Source organism: Martes martes (genome assembly GCF_963455335.1).
Source record: "Martes martes genome assembly, chromosome: 7".
Taxonomy (NCBI): domain Eukaryota; kingdom Metazoa; phylum Chordata; class Mammalia; order Carnivora; family Mustelidae; genus Martes; species Martes martes.
In genome coordinates, this window is record NC_137894.1 from 64,073,643 (window position 1) to 64,099,457 (window position 25,815).

Consider the following 25,815-nt stretch of genomic DNA (forward strand, 5'->3'; position numbering starts at 1 on the left):
TATTAATCTCTGCCTCCTTATCTTATTGAATCCATAGAGTTACATAAGACTTTTAATTTTTTCCATTTTCTAAATTCCTCCAGTGGATATGTATTTATAATTGGAAATTGTATTAATAATTTAACTTGAAATTATGAAGTTGAGGCAGGAGGATGTCCATACCCAGAGTGTATGTGTGTGTGTGTGTGTGTGACCTGCAGACAACTTCAGTTTTGCTTTTCACTGCTGTTGCATGAAGCTGTGCTGTCTGTGGTTACTTCCTTGGGAAGAAGTGGAGCTCAATCCCTCCTTGCTTACCAACCTCCTCTTCCCCTCTTTACCCCTTGAGCCTCACAGGGGTGAACAGGCCTCTGTGTTTCTACAATCTTACTAAGGTATTGACACAACACTTTGGTTTCGGGGGATGAAGAGACACCCCTAGGAGAGGAGGAGCAAGTCCTACAAGGATGGGTGCAGGTGGGGTGGGGTGAGGGTGTGTGTGGGGGGGTGTGGGGGGATGGGGTGGGTGCTGGACTCTTGCTAGCATATTACTTCTGAGGCAGCAGGATCTCAGAGGGTGACCACTTGGGCTCTGAACAGGTTGGTAATGGATTGTGGTGGCACTTAGAGCCCAGATTGCTTCTTAGGGAGGAAATGGAGCTGGCTGCCCTGTGCTTAAGCAAAGCTGGAGGGACCAGTGTCTGAAGAAGGCTCGACAGCACCACCAAGAGGCAGAGAAAAGCAAGGGCAGGGAAGGCAGCCAGAACAGAAGCCAAGGTCCTTCTTGCCCAGAGAGAAGGTGGAAGGGGCTTTCTTTCTTAGCTATGTAGGTTCCTGGGGGCCTTGAACCAACCAAGGGAGAATAGGGAGCTTTAGAAGGTAATGCTGGACTTGGAATAACCTTGAGAAAAACAAATGTGACATTCCTTGTACTTGAACACTGAGTCACTGTCTATAAATATCACAATGGCAAAATAGGATTATGATAGAGGAAGTAATCATATCCAGTTTTAAGAATTTGAGTATCTCTTCTACTATCTTGTAGTATTATCTGACCTATGTAATATCCTGTAGTATTATCTGTGCTATATAATATGTTGTCAAGAAGGGAAAAGAATGAGTGGACAGAGTTCTGACGTGGTAGGGAGATATGAGTTATCCATAGTAGGGTTGGTAGGGAAATGAGGGAAAGGGAAAAAGCCACAGAAACTGGGGATTGGAGGGAACCCCTCTATAGGTATGCCAGGGGTCAAGCAGCTTCCAGACAAAATCGTAGTTAATCAGTGGTTTCCAGCCTAGGATCTTTTGACCTAGAGGTTGATGCTATTGTGTTGGGACTCTATGAAGGTCAGATAGAAATCATACATTGCTCTCTGACATGGCTGTATGGGCTGGCAAGAACACTAAGTAAGATAAACAAAGATGCCTCTTTGATTTTGCCTAGGAGTCTGTTGCTTGAGTGTGGGTGCAGTGACTATCCAACACTGACCAGAAGCTGTGTGTGGTTCTAAGGTAGATCAATAATTAATAGAAAAATGGTCATGGTAATCCATGACCCAGCAAGTGTAGTTTGTTTGGTGATCAAAAATATTGCCATAACACAATATTGGATAGGGAGATTTATAAGAGAAGTCCTTAGGAACAGATCAGGAATCCCTGTGGACACAGCTCTGTCTTCCACATTCTCTGAGACTAGGGAGTCAGTCATTGCTGGTGCCTTGCTGTCCCACCAAATGGCATCTGTCCCTATGGGCTATGCTGATGGGTGGCTTCTGACTGCCTCCCTGTGGAGCTGTTCTTTAAGTCATTAAATCAAGAAGGAGACTTCTGTTCTTAGAAGAGTGGAAGATTTTAATTTTCCTTGTTGATGAACATTTAATCATTCTCATGAAGTAACCTTGGACCCGTCTCCTTGCAGCTTTGATGACACAGGATTCTTCTGGTCTCTCGGTGTTTTTTCATCATCATCTTCTTTTGCCATCTTCTTCATTGTCCTGCTGTCTGTGGGTATTCTACTTCTCCCCCTCCACGTACGATTCTGTGGCTCCTGCCGCTGTGCCTCCCCAGTCTTCCCTCCAGCCCTGGTCTGTCAGTGTTTCTCCTTTATGTGGTTCTATTACCACAGACCCCCTGCTATGGTACTGGGTACTAGATCTCATTTCCCCTTTTCTGTGCGAGGCCCTGTTATTACGGCACAGAAACATCTCATAGCTACCCATTGTGATGGAATTGCATGGGGAAGAATACGTACACACGCTCTTGTGGATTTGTCCCAAGCATTCCTGAAGGTACCCGTTGACAGGGGGGTGAGCAACCGTGTACAGGTCGGATTCTGCTGGCAGTCTAAGTTTTCTACCAGACCTGTGGAGTCTCCCTGTGGACCCCTTTGTCTGGTGCACTTAGGGGAGGACTCCCACATGCTGGTGATCTAGAAGGGAAACCCTTCCTCCAAGCCTGGGTTTGCACTGAAACCTGTAGCATCCTTAGACAGAGATCCTTGCTAGGCTGACAGAGCAAACCTATTTCATTTATGCCTGACCCTGATCGTAGGGGGTATAGTGTTTATTGGTGACTACCCCCAACACACATTGTGAGGCTGGGGATGGTCTGGCCCAAATCAGGGGGAACATTCAAGTCCAAGTCTCTTAGACACAAAGGGGCTGTGTTAGTTTCTTCAGGCTTCCATTCTCATTTCCAAAGGCTAGATACCTTAAAGCTTTGGAACTGTGTTCTCTCACAGTCAAGGAGGGCAGATGTCAGAAATCCAGTTGTCCCGGGGCTGATTCCTTCTGGAGACTCTGAGGGAGAAATGGCCCAGGCTTCTTCCTTGCTTCTGGGGCTGACCCCCAATCTTTGGTGTTCTCTGGCTTGTAGATGGGTCACATCGACCCCCACCTCCCTGTTCACACAACATTCTTTATGTCTCTCTGCCCTTTCTGGTTCTGACTGGGATGTTCTCATTGGATTCAGGGCACACTCTAATTCAGTATGATCTCATCCCCATCCTTACCTTAATTACATCTATGAAGAACTTATTTCCAAATAAGGTCACATTCTGAAGTCCTTGGTGCTCATGGATTTGGGGCACTATTCAACTGACTATAGTTGTCAACCTAGCATCACCCTCCTTTCCTCTGGAAGTCAGTTCCTCATTCACTTGGCAATATCATTGTGCTTTATAAAATACCTTCCTGTTTGCAAGCAATTTTACATCTGACCTTAATTTACACCCCTCCTGGAGACAGCTGGGATGGGCATTACCTTTTCTAAATCTCATCTATAGAGAGTATGCAAGACATGATCTGATCAAGGTCAATTGCAGAGGATGAACTAGAACATATTTCCTAATTCTCAGAAAGCAATGCGCAGTTGTGGAATAATTTGAAAATGACGCTCTTGCCCATCCCTCTTCCCTTTTGGGAATGTGTGTTGAGGGGAGGGAGTCTGTGCATATATATATTTTTTTTAATTTTAGTTTTGCACCTGAAAGCCATTCAGTTGTGGGTGAGCTCACTGAAGCTTTGACAAAACAAGCTGACAGGGAACCTTCTTTTCTCTCTCACTGGTTCATACCTCCCAGGCCTGCTCCTATGAAGTGTTGATGTTTGGAGACCCAGGTGTTTTACAGGATCTTAGCACCACTCATCACCACCTCCCTCCAGCTGGGCCCTCTCTTATAAGTCTGCCCATTGGCATGGCAGCAGGTTTTCCAGCATACTGTCCCATTGGAGGAATTTACTAATGGATAAACTGAGGCTATTGAGACTGAGTCTTCTCTCCTTATGGAGATGACAACTTTTTTGACACATTAGACATACTTCTTTAATATATATTATAAACAGACCATTTAAAAAGTACAAAAAAGACATCACAAGCGCAGAAAATGTTTGGCTTCTATGTGCCAAGAAATTTTTTTTTTTAAAGATTTTATTTATTTATTTGACAGAGAGATCTCAAGTAGGCGGAGAGGCAGCTAGAGATAGAGAGAGAGGGAAGCAGGCTCCCGGCTGAGCAGAGAGCCCGATGCAGGACTTGATCCCAGGACCCTGAGATCATGGCTTGAGCTGAAGGCAGCGGTCTTAACCCACTGAGCCATCCAAGTGCCCTCATAGGTGGTGTTTTAAGCAGACTTGGAAATGGGACACAAGGGAGCCAGAGTTTACGTACAGTGTGTTCTTTGACTGCTTTGGGCCTCAGTTTCCTGATCAGTAAAATGGGGATTACAGCATCTCTTCTACTCCATCTGAGATAACATTTTCCAAAGATTCTTTGCATAAATTAAAGTCCATACAAATAAAAATGTAATAGTTATAAAATCCATAATGTGGTTCACTTCTAGACAGCTAGTTTTGGGGGGATGAAAAAAACATGGTTCACTCAACCAAAATGCTAACTTCGGTCCTTTGCTTGTCTGTCTTGAACACCATGAAGAGGATACAAATTGTCATCCCCAATTTCCTTGTTCTTGCCCCACCCTACCCTACCACTTCCCCATGATTCAGGCAGAAGAGCCTGACAATGGATGGACCAGAGTCTTCTTTAGAGGACTGGGCAGTGGTAGGGTAGGGTCACACAGATAGGTTACAATAATAGCCTCTTATATGGTAGGATACATGGAATTAGGTCAGAGGCCAGGAAATTGCTTTTGGCCAAAATGGTGGAGGTGGTAGAGGGTCACAGCCATAGTCTCAGGCCACATCTGCCTGGCCAGATCTCCAAGTGGTGCAGAACAGAAAACCTCTGCTTCTCATGGTACAGAGAGGCTGCACATCTTAGGGCTGGTGCAATTTCCTGGAGCTCCTGGGGCATATTGCCCTCTTTAATGCTCAGAGGAGGAAACAATCATATGTGGTTGGACTTGTGAATCAGCGGTTTATAGTGGGTGTGAGGAATTTGCTTCCCACCTCCAGCCCTACTCCTGGGCACTTTTGGCATGTCCAGAGTCATTTTTGGTTGTCCCAAATGAAAGAGGATATGTGCTGCTGGCATCTAGTGAGTAGAGGCCAGCGATGCTGCCAAACATCCTATAATGTACAAGGACAGCCCCAAAGCAAAGAATTATCTGGCCCCAAATATCAGTAGTGCTAACACTGAGACACTTTGCTATAGACCTTCCTGGTCATTCTTGCCACGTGAGCCCTCCTTATTCCCTTACCCCAGCTCAGCTGCATTCTGCCCTTGACCTGTACCAGTCTCCAGGGAACGACTTTGGGGAAAGAAATAGGCTATTTCTGGGAGAGTTAGATGGGACTTGAAATTAAGAAATTCTGATGAAGGGTTTTAGAGAAAAGGGAGGTCAGAGTGGTTTGAGTTCCCTGCCATTAAGAACGGGCAGCAGCGTTCAAAGAATGAAGAGGGACAAGTGGCACATATGCCAAGCGGAACATCACACACAAATAAAATGTAGTTGGATGCCCCAAAGCCGCGAATTGAGCAGGCTGTAAACAAATGGCATCCATTTTCAGATGAAAAGAGGAGAGTGGGTCCCATCAGCGCCCAAAGCATATTGACTCGGCAAACAGATTTCACGCTGACATTTCCCAGGAACGACAAAGGCAGTAAAATACCAAAAAAACCTACAAAAAACAAAAAACAAAAAACCCCGTCCGATTCCTGTGGCAGTGGACCAGCTTCAGGGATGTTTCCACGCCGGGGCTGGATCTCACCGGGCCGCGCTGGCGTGACGCTGCCCTTTCCAAACTTCCATGAAAATATTTTCCATCATTTTGACATTTCATTTAAAATGAAATATAGGAGAGATTAAAAATGCATGTTCATGACAGGTATTATTTGTTCGACTTTGAAATATACAGTGAACGCACTGTTAATGAACAGGGAGGGAAGCGGCCGGCTGGTGTGCGCGTGCATATTCATGCTCCGCTCCCCGACTTCAGAGCAAAACAATTGCGGAATCAGAGAGGGCTGACCTTTTATGGTTCTGAAATCCGCGAGCGTGTGGTTATGAATAATTGAACACAGAATAATAAGAATGACCCTTTTTGGGGGTAGTTCAGGTAAAAGCAAAATGCCATGACTTTATCCTGGAAACATGAACCACAATTATTTCTGAATTTGCATGAATTACATGAATATCTCACTTGAAACGTTACCGGGATGCAATCACATTAATTCATCGAACTGCCAGCATGCCATCTGTGCTTTTCCGTAGTCTTTCCTCCACCGCGAGGACTGTGCAGTTCTTGGCTGTGGAGGGGAAAGGCTCCCTCCCTTTGAATCCTCCGTTCTTCTCCCGCTTAGATTCCTTGAGGAAATTGCTTTTTCCTAGGCTGGGAGACACGTTTTCTGCGCTGGTGCGGATGACGGGAAGTAAAGGGACTGTTTTGTGTTAATGACTATTGGCAAGAGAGGGGATTGATGTCTGAGGGGATGGAGGAAAGAGGGAAGGGGGACGTGGTTCCTTTCTCAGCAAGAGCAGAGAGGGTAGCCTTCTGTCTTCTTTTATTCAGAAATAGGATCATATTTATTTTTACTTAAAACCTGAAGGTGTAGAACTGTCTCATTCTTAAGAGTTTTCTTTCATGTAGAATTCTGTGAACGCATTCCAGTTTTCTCACCGTTTTCCTTTATAAATTAAATAAGAGTTTCATTTCTTCACAGATCCTTTTAGCAGGCCTGCCATCTGCTGGGCACAGGGGAGAGACAGGTTCTGGGCTCCTGGACATTAGAGATTATCTAGTGGGGCAGGAGAGTCAGGAACTGGGAATTTGGAATACAGTGTGGATGGGGCAGAGCACGTTACTGCAGATGCCCATGGTAGGCGTTGGGGGTGGGTACTCTGATCAGCTTGGTCTGGAAATCCTGAGAAGCTTCCCTGAACAGTCTTGAGAAGGAGAGGGAGATGGCCCTCTAGGGAAAAAGGTAGGAAGACTCCGATGACAATGAGATGCCTTTCGAAGATGATAAGATGATCTCTTAGAAAGTCTGTCAAGGGTGACAAGAGCACGGAAACACTAAGAGCAATCAGCTCTCAGGCATGTAGGATTCAGGAGGCCTGGAACCTAGTGCTGGGACTGCCATTTATGAAGGAACAGAGAGGTTGTGATATTTATCAAAGGTCACACTATCTTCTCATTTGTAATTTCTCTGTGTGGGAGTCAGGTAGGGGTGAGATGGGAGAATGAGGCTGTGGGGGGTTCAGTTTAGTGATCTGAAATTCTATTTTTGAATAATCATTAGTCTTTTATATTTGTGTGTATGCGTAAAGGATACTGTAATTGTGCTTTTATTTTGCCTAAGACTTTCTTTTAAAATTATACATATCCCATAGGACTATGTCACTAGAATATCAACTCTAAGAGGAAAGGAACCTTGTCGTTCTTCTTCCACCCTGCTTAGGAGAGTTCTTATCACACAGTGGGTATCTAATAAATAAGGCTGGATGCATAAACAAATGTTATTAAAAATTTACTGTGTCAGGGGGCGCCTGAGTGGCTCAGTGGGTTAAAGCCTCTGCCTTCGGCTTGGGTCATGATCCCAGGGTCCTGGGATAGAGCTCCTCATCAGGCTCCCTGCTCGGCGGGGAGCCTGCTTCCCCTCCTCTTTCTGCCTGACTCTCTGCCTACTTGTGATCTCTGTCTGTCAAATAAATGAATAAAATCTTTAAAAAAAATTTTACCATGTCAGTTAATATAATGTGAAAGGCCCAGTTGGGCACAATTTTAGGGACACAGACCAGGCCCTTAGGTCAGGTGAGAGAGCCAGGGGGAACGATGGGGTGTGGTGTCAATAGATGTTGATGCCAGCGACGTTTTCACTTTTCATCCAGATTCTCTTGTATCAAGTATATTTACCTTTTGGGGCACCTGGGTGGCTCAGTCGTTAAGTATCTGCCTTCAGCTCAGGTCATGATCCCAGGGTACTAGGATCGAGCCTGGCATCTGGGTCCCTGCTCATCGGGAAGCCTGCTTCTCCCTCTCCCACTCCCCCTGCTTGTGTTCCCTCTCTTGCTGTGTCTCTCTCTGTCAAATAATAAATAAAATCTAAAAATAAAAAGTATATTCACCTTTTATATCAGCAAGATTAACATACTTTACTTTTCAACAAAGCAAAGACTTTCCTGACTAGGCTTCAAGTGGGAGATGATAAAGAAGACGACCAGAAAACAAGAAAGTGAGTAGGACATCTGATTCCCTATCAGAACCGGTCCTACCAAGGCTCATAGTTCAAAGCAAGGCCAATTTTTGTTCTTCTCATCCCTCCCTCGTCTTTTTCACCTCAGACCCTATGTTTAGTCAGATACTTCACACACTTTCATCTCTCCTCATGTTTCTGACATACAATTCTTTTCTGTAAACCCAGTCAGGCTTTAAGATATCAGCTTGACTTGATGTCCTAATATCCTTACATTCTATCTCACTTGACCCTTTCGAGGATGTTGGTATTAAGATTTTAAAGAAGAAAATCTGCCCACTCTCTGTAAAAGGGGAGGTTTTCTTCATTCTGTAGATTGAGAAGATGTCATCAGTGAGCGTACATGCCTAGGGTCCCAGAGGGGATCAGGCTGATCTCACTCAAAGCAGGATAATTCCAGGTAAGTCTGAAGAAGAGATCACTTACAAAGGTTTGCACATGGCATAGGGAGGAATTCTAGGAGGCAATACAGATTCTAGAATTATAAATGTTGGGGCTGTCACTTCTTTTAGGTCTGAATGCACGAAGCAATTAGCAGAACCCTGAGATAGGGAGGGATGGGTGGAGGGGCCACCGGAAAAGAGCGGAGATCTTTGTGGAGGGTTATAGTCATCTCTTTGTGACACCGCAGGTGGAAAGCCAGGGGGAACAAATACTTCTTTTTCCCTCTCCTCCATCCTACTGATTTGTTGCCAGAGCTCCCTCTTCAGCAATCCCAACCGGAAGCCAGAGGCAAGGAAGTCTATACTTGGCAACCTCCTGGCACCGAGTAGGTTGGGGGAGGCTGGAGAGGTCTGGGAAACAAAGGAAGGGTCTGCCACACCCTTCAGTCTCAGGTGGGGTTGGGACTGGAGGTCCAGATATCCCACTTGTTACTTGTCTATATGCTATACTTTCCTCTGGAGGGGAGAATCTAAGTTCACGGCACCTGGCCTCAAACCACTCCGAGCCCTCCGCTGTTTGATCCTTATATATTGAGACTTTCTGGACAGAAAGCCAAACTTTGGGTGCATATATCATTTATCTACTTATTATCCCTGTATATCCTTAACACCAACTATTGAAATTTGGCTGTATATCTTTTTTAAGAAAGATTTTATTTATTTGGGAGGGAGAGAGAGAGAGCAAGTGAGAAGCAGAGGAAGAAGGACAAAGAGACATTGCACTGATCATGGAGCCCGACGTGGGGCTCAGTCCCATGACCCTGAGATCATGACCTGAGCCAAAATCAAGAGTCGGACACTCAACTGACTGAGCCATCCAGGCACCCTGAAAGTTGGCTGTATATCTATTGCCCATTTCTCCTGACCATATAATATGAAAATTGTTTCCTTTCCCCAACTGCAAGGTGATTTTTGATATAGAACAACTGATTATGTACTCTAGCTGCACACATCAGCATGTTGATTATGTGAAATCTCATAAGGAATTATAGTCAATGCCAATCATTGTGTAAGTGAAGGTCAGGTTTTACATCTTCTATTGGTGTCATCAGCATTTTTAGGATAAATCTTTGAAGCACACAAATTAATATTGGGATACATGTCAGCATTGAAGGCATCTGTGAGAAATTAAATGCCTGTGGACTACAGAAGAGAGAGTATAGGGGAGAGAGAGAGAAAAAAAAAAAGATACGAGAGACCTCATGCACAGAATCGTGGGTTTAAACTACAAGGACTATGATCAGTCAGCTTTTTAAAAGTGCTAAGTGTGGCTCAGATATTAAAGTTAGTCCAAAATACTGCTTCCAGCCTCAGTTTCTTCCCGTGTAAAATAGGTAAGATCATAATATTTTTGGCCTCCTGGGGTTTTATCAGTTAGCTTTTGCTACAGTGATGCTGTATAATAAATAAGCACAAAACCTCAGTGGCCTAGAAGATTTATAGTTCATGTGTCTGGAGTCACAGGGATGTTCCTGAGGCTGTTCCGCTGACCAGGCTTGATCACTTGTCTGGGTGTCGACTGGCTCGTGGCTAATCTCATACGGTCTCATCTGGGTTGACTGGGGTGACTAGATGTGCCCCCCATGTCTTTTATCTACTCGCTAGCTTTAGCATGGTCTCATGGTGATGACAGAGGGAAATGACAGTAAGCAGAGACACAGAAGTGTTATTCAAGCCTCCGATTGCTTTGTACTCTGCTGGCCAAGGCACATCGGAAGGTGGAGCCCTAAGTCCGAATGGGAGGACACTACCTGCAAAGAATGTAGGGAGAGAAGAACGGGGGCCATAAATACAGTCAATCTACTGCAGGATAATGAGATTAAAATGAGATACTACTCTCAAGTACTTAGCACATGGCCATCATTTAATAAATGGTAGCATTATTACTACTTCCTATTTACATCACATCTAACATCTATGAAGGTTTTACTTTTGTAGCTGGTTTGTGTGTGCGACTTGATGAACTTACAGGAATTCTTGCTTTGAAACAAAATGGAGATTCGGGTTCAAATTCTGACTATGAAAATTACTCTTAATACGACCTTACTGTCTGATGTGGTGGAGTGAAGCATGTGTTGGGACCCAGACAGACCCTGGCTAAAAACTTGGACCACTTTCTGTTATTTGATTTTGTATATTTACTTCTCTTCAGTCTCCTTAGGTGTACTTATTATTTTAAGTTAAGGTTACTTATAGTTACAGTTAAGGTTACTCCTTAACTGTACTTATCTTGCTGGGTTTTTGTGAGGATTAAATAAGAATAATATATTTTGTATCTTTCTCAATATTTGTTACACAGTTACTGTTCAATACATGGTAGCTATTATTATTTATAACTATAGTAATCTTGGCAGAGAAATTAGGAAAGCAGTGACTGAAATTCTATCTAGATATAATAACTATTAACATATGGATTGTTTTGCCATAATTTTCTATGCATGTATTTCCAAAGTTGGAGTTAGATTACTTATCCTATTCTATAAACCATTTTCTTCACTTAGTATAACATGACATCTTTCCACATGAACAAATACAGACCTAGAGCAACAATTTTAATAGATGTGTCATATCTACTGGGGAGATATAATCTAATTTATTGATCCGATACCTTAGTTGAATCTTTAGATTGTTTCCAACTTTTCACCATATGAATAACACTGCAATGAATATCGTTTTATACCTTACAGCAACTATGGGTTACATTTTTTGTTAAAATTTTGGAAGCAAAATTGCTGGGCTAAAGGATATTCACTTAAACATTTTTTTTTTATTGTTAAGAATGACATATAGAAAAGTATACAAAATCTACATGGACAGCTTAGCTAGGTGGACATCATAAACATTCATGTAATCACCAGCCAGCTCATAAAACAACAGTGCCAGTCCCCAGAAGTCTTCCTCTCGTGTCCCCCCTCAATCATCAACTTGCCTACTCCCCAAAGATAACTGCCATCTAGACTTTCAATGTTATACTTTAGATTTGCCTGTTTTTGAATTTTATATAAATGGATCTGTAGATATGTATTCTTTTGTCTCTGTGTCTTAAAAATCAATGTGAGATTCAACCATATTGTTTAACATAGAAATAGTTCACTCATTTTCATTGTTGTCTGTTATTTCATTGTATAAGTATATATAATTATAAACAATTTTACTGTTATTAGACAATTTGGGTCATTTTCATTTGGACTGTAAAGAGTAATGTTGCTATTATTGTGAAATGTGCATGCTTTCTTGGTGTGTGTGTGCACATTTCTGTCGGGTACGTACCTAGGAGTGCATTTGCTGACTTAGAAGGAATGTGTATGTTTGTCTTTAGTAGATTGTGCCCAACTCTTCACAGATGGTTATTCTAATGGACACTCCCACCTGCAGTAGAGAAGAGTTCCTCTTTGTTTCGCATTCTCTTTAATGCTTGACATTTAAAAAAATGTCTGTCTTCGTGGGTGCGTTGGTATTTTATCGTGGCTTTATTTTGTATTTCTTCAATAATAATGATGTTGACATTGAATACCTCTTTATGTGTTTATTCTGGCATCTGGATATTCTGTCTTCAGATGTGCTTGTTCAAATCTCTTGCGTACTTTTCTTCTGGCTATCTGCCTTTAAAAAATCTGATTTGTAGAAGTTACTTTTGTATTCTGGGTAGGGCCCTTCGTTGAAATGTGTTGCAAATATACTTTCCCACACTTTGGTTTGTTTTTATACTCTAGTATAAAAACATTTTAATTTTATACTCTAGTATAAAATTATACTCTAGTGTCTTTGCATGGCTCTAAGTTCTGAATTCAAAGATAGTCAACTGTATCAAGCCCATCTTTGCTCCTTTTATAATTTATGTTTTTTGTGTTCTTTTTAAGAAAACGTTTCCTGACTTGGATAAGAAGAACCCCCAAACCCTCTTTTAAAAGTTTTTCTGTTGCTGTTTGTTTTGCTTTTCACATTTAGGCTTACCATCTATCTGGATTTGAGTTTTACATAGAGTGAGGTAGGAGTTTAATTTTGTTGTTTTCATATGAACATTCCATTGTCATTCTTTGGTGACTGTGTTGTCCTTTCTCCATTGCTCTGCAGTGCTACCATTATTATTATTTTTTTCCAAAGTTTTTTTTTTGTTTTTTTTTTTTTTTAAGTAAACTCCACACCCAACCATGGGCCTTGAACTCACCACCCTGAGATCAAGAGTTGCATGTTCTACCAACTGAACCAGCCAGGTGCCCCAGTGTCACCTTTATTTTAAATCAGTGTCCTTATATGTGTGTATCTGTTTGTCCCACTAAGCTATTCATCTATAAACCTTAATCTCTAGAGGATATTAATTTTTTGAAAAGGCTTTTGCCGTTAAGTTGAAGGAGGTTATTTGTTTGCTACCTTTATAAAAAAGTAATAAGTTCCCTGAAGTTACTTTCCTACAGACAGTCAGGCTGATTTTGAGATTCCTAGTTGTCCCAGCTATAGGAGAAATTGCAGAAACAAAGGCAGTCATTAAGAATTCAGGATCTCTTTTTTGTCCGCTCCTCTTCCTCCATCCCTGGTTCTCTCAAACATCTCTCTTGTTTCTGGGAATCTACCTTCTGTCTTTCCTGTTTCTACACTCCTTCCTCTCAACTGAATTCAGAAAACTGCAGAGACAAACAAAAGCATTGATAACACAACCCTTTCCAGGGCCACTGGCGTTTTCAAATGGTCTCCTTAGAACAAGATGGTTCCCAAACCAAGAGGGATGGTTATTTCATGGTAGGATGTTGGCATTCTAAGGTCGCCACAGAGGGCTGATGTGTTCATTTGTAATAAGGCAAAGCTATTACAAATGAACACATCAGCCCTCTGTGGCTAGAGAAGTCTCTGCAATCTAGAGAAGTCACCTAATTAATGTGTGGGAAATAGGAATAATTAATATCAGGTGATATCTTTCTAATTTTTTTTTTTTTTTTGTGGGGAGGGGAGCCTTCTTAGTGACCTTTAAATTTTACCAAATGCATAATTGTTTATTCAGCTTCCTGCAAAGATTAGCTCTTCTCTTAATTAATTGTTATGGAATTGCATGATTTAATTAATTGTTATGGAATTGCAGTCCTTCCTTTAAAACTCTTTTAAGCAAAAGTGAAAATACAGAAAGTCTTGAAGGTGGACCTTCCTTCCCCAAAACGTTACTTGTCTTCACCTGGTTCCTTTAATGAAATGTTAGCCTACAGGCTTCCCCCTGCCAGTTGTGGCTCCAAGGCAATGCTTCAGCTGCTTGGGTCATTTCCTATTAAGGAATCTTTCTTAGGAAGACCGTGCCCCTTTATTTTGGAGCCCCATCCTGACAGGGGTCAGCTGACTGAGATGTAGTGCAAGGCTTGTACCCCATTACCTCTAGATTCCATTTGGTTGGATCAGACTGGATAAGATTCAGTTCAGTTTGATTCAGTTCTCTCTCTTCTGAGCGCCTACAGTATGCTGAGCACTGAGGTATGCAGTAAGAATACAGAGGTGAATCAGATAAAGCAGGGTACTTGCCCTCATGGTGCTTATATTCTAGCAGAAGGCTGGACATAAAACAAGTAATGGCAATCATGAGGGGAGTTTTGGATGACACCAAACTACTCACATTCTCACTACATCCAGGAGAGAAGGCAAATGTCAGTTCAGGCCTCTGACTTCACTTTGGATCGAGTTACCTAAAATTCAGGCAACCATGGCTCTTTTTCTCTGCCTAACCCGCAATGTTAAATGTTAATTACATTTAACAAATATTTGTTGGGCAGCTAATTGATAAGAGGCATGGTGGTGCATGCTAGGGAAACAGGGCTTAGGGGAGAGGAGGAGCAGAGCCCAAAGATGAGTAGAATGTGATTCCTGATCTCAAAGGGCTTGGGATTTGGGGGTGGGTATGGGTAATAGGATATAAGCACAAAGACAATGCAAAATGTACCCTAAGAAAGGCAAGTGTGACAAGTAAATGACTTTGAACTCAGGTGAAGGAGATATAATTTGGGGGTGGTGGTGAGTGGCATTGTGAAAGGCTCAATAAGGAAGGGATATTTATGGTGATTTTTAATGGGATGGTCTTTTAAGGTTCCCAGCCCCAATTCCAACATGGGCAGGAGAGGGGCACGGGAGCTCCCCCACATACGATACCAAATACAAGACCTCAGATGGCAGTAGAGTCTCTGAGCATTCAACTCAATTCTGACACTATCTATCCCAAGACGGCTTCAGATTCCACAGGTTAAGGACTCAGTCATACAAGACTGCCTTCCACCCTCTACGTCAGACACCAGTTGCAAGCCGCAGGCTGTTACCTGGGCTTCTGACCAGTTATGGATTGGAGATTCCAATGACCCTCCTCCTTAGTTTTGATTAATATGCTAGAGCATCTCATAGAAATCAGGGCAATAGTTAAAATTTACAAGTTTATTGAAGGATACAATAAGGGGTATGATTCAGCAGCCAGCTGAAGAGGTACATTGGGCCAGGTGCAGGGAAAGGGAGTGGAGCTTCCAGGGGTGCCGTTCTCCCTCCAAGTGTTCACCATCCTGGAAGCTCTCTGAACCCAGCCCTTTTGGGTTTTGATGGAGGCTCCACTACGGTCGTGATGGACTAAGTCACTGGGCATTGGGTGATTCAACCTCCAACCTCTCTCTTCATAGGTAGGAAGTAGGACTGAAACTTCAAACCCTCAAATAACCTGGTCATTTCTCCTGGCAACCAGCCCCCCATTCTTAGATTATCTAAGGGCTTTCCAAAATCTCTCATTAACATAACAAAAGACATCTTTATCACCCTTGTCACAGGAAATTCTAAGGGTTTTGGGAACTGTGAGCCAGAAACTGGAGGAAGATCAAGTACACATCAGAAGTATAAATTTTGGTCATTTAGATTTCTTATAAATCACAGTGTCACAGATGGCAGGGTTTTAACCAGAATTTATGGGGAAAGGCTTCTGGGTGGAGGGCGTGGCATGAGAAAAGATGCAGAAGCAGGAGGCTCTAGCTACAGGGGAAGGGTGGGAAAGAAGGGGCTGGAAAGATAGGTGGGAAGACCACAATATGAAAGGCTCTATGTGAAAAAGAGGAAATGAGTGTGCATCTAATTTGATTGGCAATTGTTATGGAGGGAGAAGGTGCATTATTGGAGATCTGCGTCTTTGAGACATTTTTCTGGCCATGGCAGCTGGACAGAGGGTTGACAGAAAGGGTGGCAGCGAGGGTGTTGAGATAATCATTTGGAGGTGATTGAAATAGGTGTTACACAAGAGCCTATGAATGTTAGAAGTGAGACCGAGAAACTGAAGGGACCTTATCAAAAATGAGGTTTTTTTTCCTTTTTTTCCTCTGTTCCCTTTTTTTTTTTTCCTTTGCTCCTTTTCCAGCTTCTATTCTTGCTAGGACTTGCACCCTCAACCCACTCTACACAAGCCTTGTAATGCAAATATCATATGTCCTCCATGTAAGGGATGAAGAGGTAATGATAACTTTGGTGTCTTCCAGCATAATAGATAACATCTAAGGAGTGGCCAGGCAGGGCTGTCATAAGGGTTCTCCCAGACCACTGACTCCAAACATCTTGATGCCAAGACCCCTGGCTTCAGGAAATAAGTGACCTTTGAAGGACCTGGGCCCTGTCCTTGTTTTGACCAGTTCCTGGATGTCTAAGAGGTCAGTAGACCACAGTTGCCAATAAAAACCCCAGTCTCCAAGCAAGATGAGACTCATGCTCTTTTTCCTTTCAGAGTCTCTCGGATGCTCTATTCATCTCTCTTTTTTCTCTCTCTTTAATAACTGCTTTCACTTTCTGCTGGTTCACGTTTGATTTCCATCCTGCATGAAGCCAAGTCCTGTGGGATCCCCTCTGGGTCCTTGGACCCAGCCTGTCTGTATCTGAAGGGGTCTCAGGGGAGGAACATTGGGAACATAGAGGTACAGAATTAACTATAGAATGACCCTTCGTTCTTATTATCAGAGATGATTCTAAGATTTTGAACTTTGGTACCTGGGAGAAAGACGGTATCTATAGCAGGCAGTTCTCATTTGTGTGTTTGGATTTTCCTGTGTCCACTGTGTGGGGGTTTATGGTTCCTATCTTCCAAAGAGGAGAAGAGGAGGCTAGAAGGGGCCAGGCCTCTCATTAGCTCCAAGTACCTAGGTGTAGGCACTCCACACAGGTTTAGCCAATTCATCTGTTGGGACACTGAATCTCAGGAGGTGACATGGGGACCCAGGGACACACCTCCCATGAAAATAAAAACACATGGAAATAAAAGCAAAGCCATTTGATGCCCTTGCCTCCACCCTGCCCAGTCACACTGAGGCTCCTCCCCATCTTGACTATAACACCCTTGACTACACAGGCCTGGAATATATCCTTGTCTGCCCTCAGCTGTTTTCCTTGAGTCCACGTTACACCTTTCATATTGATCGACTGTGGGGTGCTGAACAATTCTGCCCAGTGGCCACCAGTAGCCCAGACCAGGACTGGTCTCTCCCAACTTTAAATGAGTTCAAGAGGCTAGAGATAGTAACTCACCATTTTCAGTGTGTGTTCCTTAGCCACGAACACATTTTTAGGGGGAAATGGAACCTGTGAATGTGAACTTTTAGCTTTCTGGTTGCTGAATGAGTAAGCGAATGCACTATTTGCATGTCATCCATTTCTTATATAAATACGTGTCCTGGCTGGAAAACGAGACCGTGTGTGCCTGCCTTCCATTACTAACAGCTGGCGGCCAGGCGGGGGGATGGGGACGGCTTCCCAGAAAGAGCTTAAGTGGGGTTCCTCGATCAGGGTTCGAGTCCCATCATGATCACCACGTAGAGGGGTGGTCGTGAAGGTGAGCTCTTCATTTGTCTTCTCACTGATTATAAAATCATTTGGGCAGGCTTTAAAGGCCACACTAGCCGCTTTTACTTCCCAAACGTTCCCACGGGCCCTTAGATGCAGTCTAAACGCACTTCCGCCGTGAGCCTGCGCCGCTCTCCTCGGAGCGCACACAAATATCCGGGTAACTGGAGAATTCCACGCTTCCTCTCCTTCCTTCCTGCCGCCGACTCGGTCAAAGCGCCAAATAGACCGTACAGGACAGAGGGCTGGGATGAAGTGAGCTGGGGTGAAACTCCTCTGCGTTCTGCATTTAACTAAGGAACTTTTTCCATTTCTCTGCCTGGAGGATTAATGAAGGTGATTCTTTCTTTCTTTAGAACTGGGAAAATTTGGATAATTGCTGCATGGATTTCAAAATTTGAACCTCTTCTGGTGTCAGAGTGACTGAATAAAAATGACCTAGGAGGCTGGTTAAAAATAGAGCTTCTGGAAGCGCCTGGGCGGCTCAGTCAGTGGAGCCTCTGACTTTTGTTTTTTTTTTTTTTTTTTGGACTCTTGATTTCAGCTCCTGAGACAGGCTCTGTGCTCATCAGGGAGACTGCTTGAGATTCTCTCTCTTCCTCTGCCTCTCCCCACCTCCGTGCACGTGGACTCTCTCTCAATAAATAAATAAAATGCCCCCAAATATATATATATAGCTTTTGAGGTTTGGACTGGAATCCAGGCATGGGTATTTTTAAAAATATTTTATTTATTTATCTATTTATTTGAGAGAGAATGAGAGTGAGAGAGAGAGAGAGAGAGCATGAGAGGGTCAGAGGGAGAAACAGACTCCCCGCTGAGCAGAAGGCAGTCCCTTAACCGAGTCACCCAGGCGCCCCAAGGTATGGGTATTTTAAAGAAAGGTTTGTGCTCTAATTCTAAAGCACAGCCAGGCTTGGATGCCTCAGAGTTCTAAAGTTGGCTTACTGAATCTTGCAAAACTATTGAACCTTATTTGAATGAGTGATAATTAACCACATCATTTGTTCGCTAATATTGTTCTTTAGTATGTCTTTTTTGTCTTTGAGCTTGTATGATTGAGGGCAGCGGCTATTCTTAGTTATCTTTGTAACTTCAGTAACATCCAGTAGGTATTAATAAGTTATCATTAAATTAAACCAGAAACATCGTGCGCATTCATTCAGTTTATACGAAGGCGATGTGTTCAGTTTTACACTGACAGGAGCTTCCTGGCTTAATTTATTCCCGTTATTTATTCTCTCGGTAGGGCTTCTTCTCCCTTCTCTTGCTTTTGCCTCTTGCCCTTTTTCCTCTGTTACTCCACGTCCTATTTCCTGTTGTGGAGAATTAGGCCAGACAGTACTAGGCACCAGAAGAAGCTCTTCGTGGTGTGATTGGCTGGTTGGTTATTGCAGCCAAGGAGGATTAGAAAACTCTGTCTGGACTCTCAGTCCGAAGTCCTTTTCACTAAGCCAACAATTCTGCCTTTCTTCCATCCTGTGAATAAGAGAAAGTTTTCTTTTGTTTCCTTCTCAAAAACACAGCCCTTCTGCAAACACCCACACTTCCAATGGAGACGGTCCTTTGAGCCCTTGGGGTCTTGCCTTGCAGAACGACTGCAGTTGCAGAGATAAAGGCAATGAAACAAATGCCATCAAGGCTTTCTCTAAGCCCCTAGTAAACGGATTTACATGCCGCAGCTACGGAACAAACTGAAACAGTAATTGACCCCGCCGACCGCCCATGATTATTCAAGGTACAGTAATCTCAAGGGGCCTCATTCATCTCTTTGCTGGAGTCTTAGCTGACTGCAGAATAATTACAGGGAATTCCAGTTAAGACTTAGAAAGATTTGTCACTGGCCGGTGGGTACCACTGGCTTAGTAAAACTCAACATACTTATAATTAGTATAAGCCAGCTACAAGTAACCTCTTGTTAAAATGCAAATTATTAGAACATCTATTACCAAATAAGAAAATTTTTTTTTTTTAATATTAAGGATTCCAGGCACAGGAATGTGTGGTGAACTTGAAAAGCTTGATGCCAATTAAGTGCTTCACTGAATTAAAATGAATTGATGTTATTAATAAAGACTCAAATGATCTACTCTGCCAGCCCAACCTTTTACCACCTCGCATTTTATTAGAAATGAACTTTTCAATTAAGATCGGTCTTCCCACACTTACCAAATTGAGTTTTCCAGACTTATGCTTCAGTCCCAGAAACTGAAGGAGCATGGTAGGGGCTAGGTTGGAAGTAGGTGGTAGGTCATGCCCAATTTGCCATGACAGCTTGCCAGTCTCTGACACCATATTTCAACTTCTTTCAGAGTAATGTGGTCCCTTGTCTAGGTCCCTGACACTGAATAATTTATTGAATAAAATAGTGCAGTTTCAAGGAAAGTGAATGAAGATGTTTACACTTGGTGGCAGCTCTCTAAAATAATATTTGCAGCGAAAATTAAGATGAACCCTTCTTAATTTGGGGAAGAAGAGAAGGGATAGGAAGAAGAGTATTTAAAGACCTCTGGTTATTCTCGACTTAGTTTGTCCTGTGAAGAGCTTTTCCATGCAAATGAGAAAACATTCAATTTGAAATTTTCCCCCTAGAAACTAGGTTGATTTGCCAATGTTTGACCCATTAATTATTTTGTAAGTAAATAGAGGTATAATTTAAGGCACGAGTCAGCACTTCTCAAGAATCAGTAGTATGTTTATTCTGATTTGGTGGTCTCTTGAAAGCGACGTCATTATTTCAGAGGCCCTTTCCCACCTTCACCTCCTTTTTTCTTTAGCTGGGATTCACCTATCTTGCCACGTTACTCAGAATTGAAAGAAATGCAGAGCTGATTGTTTCCACCAGATTATGTAATCACTTCCCTCCCTTTGGCCAGTATTGGCTGGACAAAACTTGTGGGTTTTTGGGGGTGAGGTAGATTTCTTTGGATCTCATCTTTTATTACGTGTGCTTCTCGTCTCGCTACCAGTTTTTCAATATGATGTCTGTTTCTAGTCAATGGTGGCTGTGCGGTGCCTGAGTTCCTTGTTTGCCTCACTTGCTGCTGTCTGCCTGGTGCTGGGAGAAAGCAGTGCCAGGTACCCAGGGACTACATACAGCCCGATCCCCTCCCACCTCAGCAGCTCGGTTCTCTGACCCTCCAGTTCCCTGCACCAAGCCTACACCATCCCCTCAACTGTCATCCCCCACATTGTCCACACCCCTCCTCACTTCTGGGTTGTGTTCACACTGTTCTCCCCACTGAACCTGCTTCCCTCCTTTTCTCTTTCAACCAAATTCTACCCATTCTACCAGATGGGAGATCCATGTCCTCCATGATGGTTTCCACTGGTCCGCAAAGTCCTGGTTTCCATAGTCCAACTGCATCTTGCCATCATGTGCTGTCACATCATGTACTGCCATAGGGTCTGGTTTAGTTCTTTCAGGGTTTCATAAGAGATGGAACTTGTCCTCATGGATTTAGGCGTAGGTGAGCAGTGTAGGTCCTGTCCCTGAAACTTGTATGGCAAGTGTCCTTCAAACACGGGGCACAGCTCAGAGGCCTAGATTAGATGTCCAGTCAATGCTCACTGCTCACTGTCAGTCCTCTTTCCTCACCACTGCCGTGTGTGATGCCAGCCTCACTTGGAATGCTACCTCTATGGCATTCCTGGTCATCACTCTAGGTCAGGTCAAAACATGGCTGACATTCCCTCCCTCAGATTTCCTTACCTTCCTCTCATCTTTCTAGACAGTTCAGCAGTATCTACAGAGAGGTTGCATTCTTAATGGTTGGCTTTTTCCTGGTGGCCTGTGTCCTAGCCCACCTCGTTGCTTCTTTCTGCCTCAGGTTGCTTTTGCCTTTTCCTTTCTCTTTCCAACCATGACATACCATGATTTTTTTTTAAAGGTCCATTTTGAATTTGGTCTGTAAGCCTCCTATACATGAGAATAGTTCCTCTCTATTTAAAAAAAAAAAAAAGCTTTTATAATTTGTACTTTTCCCTGTCAGACTGACCTTCTCTGCACTTAGTTCAAATTACTGAGCTTTTATTGTATTGAGCTACTCTTTCACCCTTAAATTTCAAAAATGCCTTTTTCTGCCAAATCTTATTTAGGAGGGTTAACCGAGGAATATGACTGTATGTAGAGTGTTGACATCCCACAGACTCCTTGAAATAGATGACCTTGGTTTTGGGCACTGAGATAATTAGTAAAAGAAAATTGACAGAAACCAACTGCTTCCAAGATAGCACAGGGTCACAATCAAAGGAAGGGCAGCAGAAATTGAACAGACAAGCCAATCAAAAACAAAAGCTTACCAAGGGACTTGGATTTTTAAAGAAAATCTTTGGAGGGCCTGTTATTCATTCAACAGTAATTCTGCAGCATGTATTGAGCAACTACTATATTATCTACATTGTTCTAGAGACTGGTATTAATAGAGAAATGAGACAGTGTGAATGACCTGCTTACAGACTAGCCAGATGGGAGTCAGGGCAGTGGCAACAGTAGAACACATAAAAAATGCACTTTTCTGGGGAGAAAAGGTGGTAAATTTAGTTTGGGATTCAAAGTACCTATAGTATACCTAACTGGGACTGCCAATAGGGGTTGATTTCTCCACTCTGGAGTTGTTGGAGCTGGCATTGCATGAGTAGCCATTAGTGATATTGCAGAAGGGGTGGCTCTTTGGACTAGATGAGCTCACAGAGTGGATGAAGGCTACCATATTGATGCTCACAATTGCTCAGTGTGATGCCTTCTCTTTAATAGTACTCATGGAAGGGGGTGAGGGATTCTGTGAGCTTCTCAACCCTTGGCCATACCACCTTCCTCTCAGAAGCAGAAATCACAAAGGAAATGTCTCCTTTCTGTAATCAAGGTTATGAAAGCAATTAAAATGTTCCATGGCTTATTTCCTGCCTTTCTAGACTGCTTTATAGAATGACATCTGGAATGGCCTTCAACCTGGAAGCCCTGGTCCTAATGGAAAGAAAGGGGAATGTTTGTATTTCTTAGGAAATGAACATGTACTGCTCTTTTTTTTTTTTTTTAATTAAAGCTATTGGGGGAAAACAGGTTCACCCTATCAGTAAATTTGAAACAATAACTTTTTTCCTTGTTACCAAAATACAAACTTATCACAGAGAGTTCAGACAATACAGATAAGGGAAATAATGCAGTAAAAATCCTCCATCCTGACATAACCACTGCTAACAACATCTTTGCCTTCTGATCTTTTTTTTTTAGCAAACATATTGATACATATTTCATAAATCTTGGGTTCATACTGTGTAGTGTATACGATTATATAATCTGCTTTTTTCACTTAATAGTTGTACTCAGTATGTTTTATCAGTTTAGAGACATAAAATGAGTTCATATTACTTCTAAGATTCTAGTCAAATTAACCTATGGCTCCAACATACAGAATCTCTTTCTTTCATTTCTCTCTCTTTCTTTCTCATCTCAGAGTTTGAGCTCACACATGAAGTTAAAAAAGCCGAGTATTTGCTTAATTCTCGGACTCAGTCTTGGTCACTGTCTCACCTTGGAAAAAGACTGGAAAATCTGTGTATTCAAGTTCCATTCTCTTGACTGTGGCTGTTCTTTTATTTTTAATTCCAGTAGAGTAAACTTACAGTATTATATTAGTTTCAGGTATACAATATAGTGAGTCAACAATTCTGTATATTACTCAGTGCTCATCAGGTTAAGTGTACTCTTAATCTCCTTCTCCTATCTCACTCATCCCCTAACCCACCTCCTCTCTGGTAGCCATCGGTTTGTTCTGTATAGTTAAGAGTCTGTTTTTTTGCGTCTTTTTTCTTTGTTCATCTGTTTTGTTTCTTAAATTCCACATATGAGTGAAGGCATATGGTATTTTTCTTTCTCTGACTGACTTATTGGCTGTTGCTGTTCTTGATGCCACATGATAGTGCTTCAGTTTTGGACCTGACCACTACCGAAAGGTCTGTTGCCATTGTCACTGTGGTCCGACAGCCTGGGATAGTGACTGACCACTTTAGAAAGGGATTTTTGGAATGATGTACATGTTAGCTCAGGAACAGCTTTTCAGCATACTCTTGGAGGGGGAAGGGAAGTTACCTTTTCTCCATTATTACCTAATACACTCAGCTGGGTTGTACTACCTGCTTGGGCTCCTACAAACACACAGTCACCCAGTTGCATGTTGGGTTCTTTAGAAATAGACACTAAGATGGAATTTGGGATGTAAGATGTCTATTGGGGATCAGCACCTGAGAAAGGAAAGGGGAAGAAGCAGGATTGGGCAGACGGAGAAATTGAACTATGGTGCAGGTCTGACAAAGCCTCAGCCAGCCCCCTGGGGAGCTCTGGAATGAGTACTGCCTATCAAGGTTGTTCTCTGTTGGGCTGAAATGGCTGTGCCTTTGTACCTCTGTCTCACTCAGTCACTGGAGGAGGACATGACCTTGGCCAGGTCAGGCCAGTTCTCTCTGTAGCTGAGGCACAATGGAAAGATCCCTGCTGTCCCTGAAGTTGGGCAGCAAGTCCTTCCCTGAAGAGGGATCTGCGTGGTGCATCTCTGATCTGCCACATTCCGTGGTTTCTGTGGCTCCACTTCTTCATATATTTTGTGGAAACAGCTCTTCCAGGATCCCAGTGGGACTCTCCTTATGATACAAAACTTAGAAGAGGGAGGTTAGTAGGATGAGCTGTAGCTTTTGCTGCTGCAGTTGGCCTTGGGGCAGCAGTTGATTTTAGTTTCTCTTCTACTGTCCATTGCAGATTTCTCTAACCTTCGTTGACCAGATCTGCTAGCCTCAGCGGCTTGAGCAGTGGCTTGAAGCTGACTCTCAGGGGTCTGAGACCTAGGTAAGTACAGCCTCCTCAGGCAGGGGTTGTTGTATCTGTTCATTTATGGTCATAATTGGGGAAGGGAGGACCAAGAGGTGTCCAAATGAACTACCTGAATGCCACCCATATTCCTCCTTCCCCCTGTTTTGTAACAGTAGTCCTACCTATTTCTCATGATTGGGGATAATTACTTGGTTAAGATGGAGACTCCTCTGTCTGCCTGGACCCAAAGGCAGCAGCTTATAGTTCAGTGTGGATTTTGCTAGTTCTCTGGGAGACGTTTCTTCTCTGGGGCCCAGATCGTAATCCTTGTGGGGCACAAAGTTGTGGGGATAGGAAACACAAATTTTTTAATTCAGTCATTGGGAGAAATGGTAAGTGGAGTTATTTTTACTTCAATCTTTTGGTTCCCAGACCTATGTATTCTTTCTATGGTGGACAGTGTGGTGTCATGATATTTCATTTTATGTCTATACTGTGTCCTGGAGGATGGCATCTCATTCTTTCAGAGTATTGCTTCCGAGATGACACTTCCTCTGTGACTTTTATGGGCTTATCCAACACTCTATCAGGACTGCAGCTCTGGGTATTGTGGAATAGGATATGATCGATGGATTTTGTGATCATGGACCTACTCCTAGTCCTGGCACAGAAGTGTCTTACCATGAAATACCAAGTGACTATGCATTCAGATTTGCAAATCATGAGTTAGGTTCCATCAGATCTACCAACACATATGACCAGGTAGGCCTAACTATCTATTGTATTATGAAAGTGGTTCATCTGGGAATGAGCATCAAGAGGTTTTCCATTTCTTCCAGGGCCCTGTAGCATGCCAGGAGTTGTTTTCTAAATAGCATCTAATTCTCTAGTGCAGACAGCATGGCCTTGCTCTAGAATCCCAAACCATGGCACCCACCACTGTTTGAACAGCATTCCCTTCCCAGTTCATATCCCAAGTCTAATCTCACCAGTAACCTCTAGTTCAAATGATATAACCTTGCTTTAGAATCCGAGGGCCCCACACTGTGATTCTCTAACTGGAGCTTGCCACAAACTCCCAACAAGAATTTTTTTTTCACCTACCACTGCTACCTGTGTTATCAAAGGGTCTCCTGGATCATATTGCCTAAGTGGCAGGGCTGTTTCACTGCAGCTTAAACCTGCTGAACTCTTTCCTGCTCTGGGCTTTATGGAAAGCTGGCTACTCCTTGGTCACCAGGTGTACAGATCAGAACAGTAGTCCTCCCCCTCCCCTTCCCCTTCCCCCTCTTCCCCCTCCTTCCCCTCCTCCTCTGCCTCTGCCGCCCCTTTTTTTTTGTGGTATGAAGTACAAGAGGCAATACTTTTTTTTAAATCAATTATTAGACAGGATGTCCAGTATGGTCCTGGTCCCTAGAGCCTAAAATTTTTACCAAAGTGGTGGCTCTACTTTATGAATCACTTTATGAATCTTCATAGGGTTAATCTCCCACCCTCTAAAGTGTGTGTTTCTTATGAAGTCTAAGTGATAGCTACTGCTTGTGTATCTAGTACAATCAGCATGATATTATCAATGTGATGGATCAGTATTGTATTGGATGTTCAGATGAT